The sequence below is a fragment of the Wolffia australiana genome, chromosome 5, assembly GCF_029677425.1.
Source record: "Wolffia australiana isolate 7733 chromosome 5, ASM2967742v1".
In the NCBI taxonomy this organism is placed as follows: Eukaryota; Viridiplantae; Streptophyta; class Magnoliopsida; order Alismatales; family Araceae; genus Wolffia; species Wolffia australiana.
Window position 1 is genome coordinate 8,302,261 of NC_135839.1, and position 8,648 is coordinate 8,310,908.

Genomic DNA, 8,648 nt, shown 5'->3' on the forward strand with positions numbered 1-8,648 from the left:
CTCTACAGAAGACTATGCAATCAAATCCCTCGCCAGGGTAGTGAGGACATTATAGAAGATGTTCTCTCATGAATTTTGTTACGATTCAATTCTAACCAACTGAAAAGTTAGACTTTCATGATTCACCATACACTAAGTCATACACAAGTCTTGCACACATAAAGGATTATACATATATGGTATCCAATGATGGACAAGGTCCCATAAGGGAACTTAAAGATTACTCCATATCTTATAGAGCAGAAGATGTATTTTGCCACCCCACATTTAATAAATTTAACCTATTGATTGGGTGAAATAATATATATGTTGATATAGTTGATAGGGTTCGTCAATATTTATTGTAAATGGAAGATTACTTAAGTTTCAAAATCATGCATACTTGGGTTCATATGATTTTGTACCATTTCCAACATGCTCTAGTTGATAGTGCCATAAATAGGTTGTGTTCACATATTGTTTAATCTTTTTAGAGCAACTCGTACTTGGAGATTATAATGAGAAACATCCATCAAGTAAAAACCAGTGATCAATGGTGCTTAAACAACCAATTTATTATTAAAATAAATGGAATAACATTTTTTCATTATTGTCACCATATACCCAACTCTATCCAAACAAGAAATAGAAATGATGTTCTTTATTATACTAACAACATAATTGTTGTCTTCTAATGACATGGAAACTCTAGATGGAATCTTGTGGTTCACTATCCCTAGACTGATATCAGCAACTCTTGTGCCATTTCCCATCCTCAAATCCACATCACCTTTGCTCAGCTTTATTCGAATTGTTAGCACCTTCAAGTCATTCTAGATATGAGAGGCCAATCCAGTATCCAATACCCATGGTACATGAAGCATTGTCATGCTTTTTTTTAGCTATCTCATTGAGTTAATTCTTGCAAATACTCTTTCTAGTGGCCCTTTTTCTACAATGGAACCACATGCCTTTCTCGACATTGTTCTTCTTAGTCTATGGTGCTTTCACTAGCTTCTTCCCTTTGTGTTGCCTTGAAGCAGATATCATCTTTCTCTTCTTGTCGGTCTTACTATCAAAGAGCACTTTGGGCTTGTCCTCCAGAAAGTTTCCTTTGGAGTGTTAAGCATGTTGAGCAGCTTTAGTAGATTTCCCTTCTTTATAGGCAAAAAATATAGTGTCGGGTATGGCCAACCCAAGGTTGTGCACGTAGACTAAACCAAGTGTAGCTTAGATGCCACAAGGGAGGTTTTATATATTTATTGAAGTGTTTTTAAGTGTTTATAGGTATGAATCAAGTGCAAATGTCCCAATTACAACCCGACCCTTCTTGACCACGCCCATGATTCAAAAAAGAAAAAGATACAAGATGATACCATACTGGTAGATAAGGCCGCAGCAGCTCAAAGCATGCTCACGACCTACGGTGCTGGTGGTGCATGGAGTATAAGCGGCTCTTATGCCATCATTAGGTATCATCGTGGCGGTGCACAGAGGTTACAGCAGTTAGGCGAGAGTTTGGGCACTTCCGCCTCTAGTGCTTCATTCAATATTCCACTCGCAGAAGCCAGAATTTGAGAGGATGCAACGCATGCAGAGAGCAGGCAAGCCAAGGCTTTCAATGCGATGGTAGAGTGCTCTGAACCAATCCTCCAAACCTACATTTCCAGTTCGACCACCTGTCCAACATGGTCTATCCTACGCTAGGCCTCCACAGCCTAACGTAGTTACAACTCATCCCTAGCCCTTGAATTTGAGCTGGAATGGATGGATGGAGGGGTTCCACCTCATGAATCTTGGGCTGGATCTCGACCCTGGGCTCTCCTCCAAACAAGATCTGCCAGCTGGAGTCATCCTCATGTGTCTTGATCATCCTGGAAGCCTCCAAGGATCTACTAGAAGGTTTTACTCAAGTTCCTTCACAACAAGCCTATCGGTTGAGTTCGCTCCATTGATTAGCATGCATCTTTTTCTTCATAGCTCCTTTTGACTTGAAATTTTGTCCCATGCCTCAAGACTCCTGTTTTCGACCAATCCGCCAAACCTACATTTCAAGCTCGACCACCTGTCCAGCATGGTCTACCCTTTGCTAGGCCTCAACAGCCTAACTTTCAAGAACCTCCTTATCAAGCCTCGAATGCGCAAGCAAGAAATAATCAAGGTACAACTAACTCTCTAGATAAAATGAGTTCCATGATACAGGAGTTAGCACAGACGATGGAGCTACAAATTAAAACCACTATGGAGAATCAACAGCAGATCAAAGTTCTGGTGGACACTCTTAAGCAGAACCCAAGCGAAATGTGAGGTAAGGGAGTTGACCCCAACTCCCACTCAGGTCATTTCCCAACACAGCCTTGCATTAATCCTAGAATGTTTGTGCTCTTAATGATAGTAGAATTCATGATTTAGAATTGGAAAAACATAGAGGTGGTTCAAGAAGACCTTCAAGCCATTTCTAAATTAAGAGGTGGTAAAAAACTTCAGGATCCACCTAAGGATAGAGGAAAGAAAAGTTAGATGAAGATGAACCTACACCACAAAAAGACTTCTTAGAGCATCCTCACCCATCTATCCCATATCGCACTGCTCTTAGAATACCTAAGACCATCCTAGATTATGATAAACGAATCATTGAGAACTTTCATGATGCCATCATAAAAATCACTGTTAAGGATTTGATAGATATTTCACCCTTCTTCAAAAAATATATCAAAGACTTAGCTTACTCAAGAGGAAAAGGGAGATAGCAAAAATAACTGAGAAGTCTTCCAGCTTTATTACAGGAATACCACCGAAGTTAAAAGATCCTGGATCTCCCTTGATAAATTGTGAAATTGGAGGAAAGAGATTCACTAGAGTCCTCTTAGATACAGGAGCTAGGGTTAGCATAATGCCTAAACCAGTGTTTGATGAATATAAATTTGGGGAGTTAGAGGACATCTACATGGACTTATTATTAGTTGATGGATCAGTAAGGAAACCTACAGGATTATTAAAAGATGTGGTGATTAAAGTAAATCAATGTAGCCTCCTCAATGATTTTATCGCGACTGAAGTGAAAATTAAAGAGGACCTAAGTCTAGCACCAATCATCTTAGGTCGACCATTCTTATTAACAGCTAGGACAATCCTTAACTTTGAAATAGGTATAGTAAAATTCAAGATTGGGGATGAAAAGTGCAAGTGAATATCAATAGACCTTTAAGGCACCCTAGGAGAAAAGAGGAAGTTGATTTTTGTGAAATCGATTCCATAGAGGAATGTATACTATAACATCATCCCTTAATAGTAGAAGAGCTTCATCGAGAAGAAGAAGAACCGACCATTCACCTTGAACCCATAGAACCTCCAGACTCAGGATTAGACCTTAAAGCCTTACCTTCATCTCTTAAGTACTCTTTCTTGGACAAAGAAAAGAATTTACCAGTAATTATTTCCTCCACCTTAACTTCTTCTCAAGAACATGATTTAATGTATTTTGAAGCAGTTTAAACAAGCTTTGGGATGGGCCTTTAAAGAAATAAAAGGCATTCCATTTAACATATGTGAACATAGAATTTTCTTAGAAGAAAATTCTAAACCACATAGTGAACCCCAAAGAAGGTTAAACCCCCACATGCGTAAGGTACTTGAAAAAGAAATTCTGAAATGGCTAGATGTGGGAGTCATCTATGCAATTTCAGATAGTCAATGGGTGAGCCCAGTCCATATCGTACCCAAAAAGTCTGGGACCATGGTGGAAATGAATTCTAAGGGAGAAGAGATCCAAAGAGAGTAGCCAATAGCTGGAGAGTATGTATCGATTATAGAAAGCTTAATAAGGCTACTAAGAAAGATCACTATCCCCTACCTTTTATAGATCAAGTGTTGGAGAGGCTCTCAGGACAAAAATATTTCTGCTTCATGGCTGGATACTCAGGCTACAATCAAGTCAATATCCATTCAAAAGATCAAGAAAAAACCACTTTTAATGCCCAGTAGGAACATATGCCTTTAGGCGTATGCCCTTTTGGCTATGCAAAGCCCCAGCCACATTTCAAAGGTGTATGAATGCGCTCTTCTCAGATTTAGTATGCAGCTCCTTAGAAATATTCATGGACGACTTTTCAGTATTTGGTAATTCCTGTGAATACTGCTTAGCGAATCTGAAAAAAGTGCTACAGAGATGCATAGACTCTAGCTTAGTACTAAGTTGGGAGAAATCTCATTTCATGGTGCAGGAAAGAGTTGTCTTGGGACACACCATCAGCAATCGTGGGTTGCAAGTGGACAAAGCCAAAGTGGAGGCCATCATGGAGCTTCCTCCTCCAACCAACCTAAGAACCCTTAGGGGTTTCTTAGGTCACACAGGTTTCTATAGAAGATTTATACTCGATTTTGCCAAGATAGCAAAAGCTTTAACTGCTTTACTTTCTGGCAAAGACAACGATATAGTTTTAGACGAGGAGGCTATAATGACTTTTCAAAAGCTATATGAAGCTCTCACACATGCGCCAATCTTGTAAGCCCCTAATTGGGACTTGCCATTTGAGCTCATGTGTGATGCTTCTGATTTTGCAGTAGGAGAAGTACTTGGCCAAAGAATAGATAGGAAACCTGTTCTGATATATTATGCTAGCAAAACTCTAGTGGATGCCCAACTGAACTATACCACTACAGAAAAATAAATGCTAGCTATAGTTTTTGCCTTAGAGAAATTTAGGTCTACCTATTAGGGAGCCAGACCTTTGTTCATACCGAACATGCTGCACTGAAATATTTGTTCTCTAAGAAGGAATCCAAAACCAGATTAATAAGATGGGTACTACTACCCCAAGAGTTCAACTTGGAGATAGTAGACAAAAAATGATCTGAAAATGTAGTGGCTGATCATTTGTCAAGGATTCATACAAATTATCAAACACCTATCAAAGATGCTTTTCCAGATGAGCATTTCTTGACAGTTAAGATCCAAAACACCCCTTGGTTTGCTGACATTGTCAACTACATAGTCACAAGGAGGACTCCTTAAGGATGGAAGTGGGAAAAGAAGAAGAAATTATTAAGGGACGTGCGGTTCTACTATTGGGACGACCCTAAAATTTTTTACCAGGGGGCAGATCAAATCCTCAGAAGATGTGTTCCAGAGAATGAACAAAAGGACATTTTGAGATTTTGTCATTCAAGACCAGGAGGTGGGCACCACTCTTCTAAAGCAATTGCGTAAGGTACTTGAAAGTGGATTTTATTGGCCTTCTATATTTGCAAATGCTCATGAATATTATAGAAACTGCTTAGAATGCCAGACTTCGGTCAACCAGAACAAAAAGTATCATATGCCCCTTAAACCTATATTAGAAGTTGAAATTTTTTATGCTTGGGGCCATTCCCAAATTCTTACGGTTTTGAATATATCCTAGTAGCAGTAGACTATGTCTCAAAATGGGTAGAAGCCATAGCCACTAAAACAAATGATAGCAAAGTTGTGATGGAATTTGTGGACAAAAGTATATTCTGTCGTTTTGGGTGTCCAAAAGCCATCATTAGTGATGGGGGTTCACATTTCAACAACTACCATTTTAGGACTCTTTTAAAAAAGTTTGGTGTGTTCCATAGAGTGACTACCCCATACCACCCACAAGCCAATGGCCAGGTAGAACTAATGAATAGGGGAAATAAAGAAGATACTGCAAAAGGTTGTATGGCCTGATAGAAAGGACTGGTCTAAAAAGTTAAATGAAGCACTTTGGGCTATTAGAACCGCTTACTAGACTCCATTAGGCATGTCACCCTTTCGACTTGTATTTGGCAAAGCATACCACTTGCCATTGGAAATTGAGTATAAATCTATACGGCCAATTAAGCAGTTGAATATGTCCATGGACAAAGCCGGATAGAGAAGAAGGCTCCAACTCCAAGAATTGGAAGAAATTAGAAATGAAACCTACGACAATGCAAGGATCTACAAGGAAAAGATGAAAGCTTTCCATGACAAAAATTTGCGAAGAAAAAACCTTTTTAAAGGACAGAAAGTATGGCTTTACAACTCAAAATTAAAGTTGTTTCTTGGGAAGCTAAAATCTAGGTGGGATGGCCCATACATAGTAGAAGAAGTTTATGAAAATGGAGCTGTACTTATCAAAGATCCAAAACGAGACATAAAGCTGACAGTAAATGTGCAACGGCTTAAGCCCTATCTACAAGCTGAAGCAATTGCAGTGCAATTGACTATTCATCTAGAGGAGTCCCAGGTAATTAAATAATCTGCATTTCTTATTGACCTTTTTCTTTTAGTAGTGGTTTGTTTTTCAGGAATAAAGCAACACGCAAGCTGGGGAAATGAACAACAACACGAATAAATGCATAGTTTGCACTTTTCTTTCCCTTTTATTTTTTGCAATAGGTACATTGCATCCATTAAATAGGGGGGAGAAAACATGATCTTTTTGAAAACATGATTTTTTTGGTTTTTAATATTGAATTTTTTTGTTGCATTCTATATACTCCAAGCAATAAATGTTGTCTAGGATCCTCGATGATGATCCAAAAGGGAAATAACATGTCTAGGAGAAGAAAGACTTCATAGTATCTCCCTGATACGATCACCTAAAAGAAAGCCAACTCAGTCATTAGAAATTGGGGAAGATTCTCTAGAGGATGTCTTCTTCAGTTTAGTAGATGATTGAAACAATCATGTCTCATAGTAAATTCTGATTTTCAAGTTCTAATCTCAACCCTTCTTTGATTCAACCTATAATAAAGAGCATAGAACCTTAAGGCAAGTATTATCTTCATGGAAACTATGTTGTAGAATGAACCAAATGCAAAGACACATGTATCTTGAATAAGTGGCTTGGCCGCAAATAAGTGTCATGCATGTTCACTCCAATACATTTGCACACCTTTGAATAAGTGAAGCCCATTGCAAAGACACATTGAATAAGTGGCTTGGCTGCAAATAAGTGTCATGCAAGAAGTCAATTCACATTCCCAAAAAAAAAGAAAAACATTCATGCAGAGAGGAGGGGAGCTCTACTAGCCACTTAGCCCAAATATTCTTTACTAGCCAAAGGAAAATGTCTCATAAAATTAGGGTAGGAATAATATTTTTTAAAACCTTGTTCTTCTCTATATGAGCATGAAATGTCTTCATTATCCTAGACAGGAGATTGAATTCTTCAGAGAAATGTCTTCATCCAATATACTGACTTGAGTAGGAATTTTTTCCTTTGTGACTCTTCTTTTAGGGGAATCTCCTTAATAGGTCTTTGATGAAGATGCTAAAAAGTCAATGGTCTTAGAATGTATTTTCCCCTTGGTATTGCTAGGGACTCGCAACATTTTAATCTGGGGGATATTTGATAAAGTCAAATAAGGGTAGTCATTCCCATGCATTATTTATCATAACTACCCTGAAATTCAGTTCAACACTATTAAAAACTATTATTTTACATAATACTGAGATCATGCCTTCCACTTTTTCCAATAATTAAAAACCTACATTTTTTACTCAATTGAGGTTTCCATCAATGCTCTGACATGTATTTTACCAAGTTACATAGTTTGGGATTTGTGGGATATTTCTAAACCCCACTAGACTCAATGAGTCAAGTGGGACATGAATCAAACAATTTCCCTAGTATGTTGACTTCTCAGGTTCAAGGTTGACTTTCGGTTGTCATAAAATTATAAAATTTTATGAGGAATTCAAGACATGACTCTTCAGTATTGGGACGGAATTTCAGATCAAGAGGAGCTAGGAATAAGAAGATGCATGCAAATCAGTGGAGCAGACTCAACCGATAGGCTTGTTGTGAAGGAGCATGAAGAAAACCTTCTAGAAGATCCTTGGAGGCTTTCAGGATGATCAAGACACAAAAGGGGGACTCCAGCTGTAGTTATTGGTTGGTGGAGAGCCCAGGGTTGGGATCCAGTCCAGGATTCATGAGGTGGAACCCATCCATCCATGCATTCCAGCTCAAATCCAAGGGCTAGGGATGATTTGTAACTAACTCTAACCAACTTGCTCTTTTCCCTCCAAATTCAACCTGGAGGAAAAGAATCTGGTTGGTTAGGGTCTGATCACCTGGATTGAGGCCTCAAGAACTCAATCATGGACATTCATCCATGATCCAACCACCAAGAATGGCTGAAATAAACACATGTACCCCTATAAAAGGCGCCCCCTCACCCTCCTTGAGGGTATCCAAGAATTGAGTATTGTTTTGTTCCACTTTATTTCTTTGTTAAGCTTGTTCCTGGGTCCACCTTCATCCAGAAGGTACAAGGAGTCTTATGGGAGCATCCTGGATCTTGAAGCCAGTTGATAGGGAGCTGAAAAAAACACCTTGGCCCCCTTGGGTGTGAAAAAAGAGGTTCCTTTCTTCTTCTCGTTCTACCTCCTCCTATAATTTTCCTACGTCATGACTATCCCTTAAACAGATAGCCAATGTCTTAAGCTTTCCAACGCCTACTCACACGTGACAATGATATCTGGAACTCCAGATATCATCATTTTGGTCCATCGCACGTGAGAGCACCTCCGCCGGCGCGACCAGCAGCGGCGCGCTGAAGCCCAGCGCACAAGTGGCTCTTTCGCCCGCACATTCAGCGGCGGAGCACCTATGACTGTGTGCTCTCTCTCTCTCTATCTTCACTCAAACTGTTGGAATCATTCCCAAACTGAG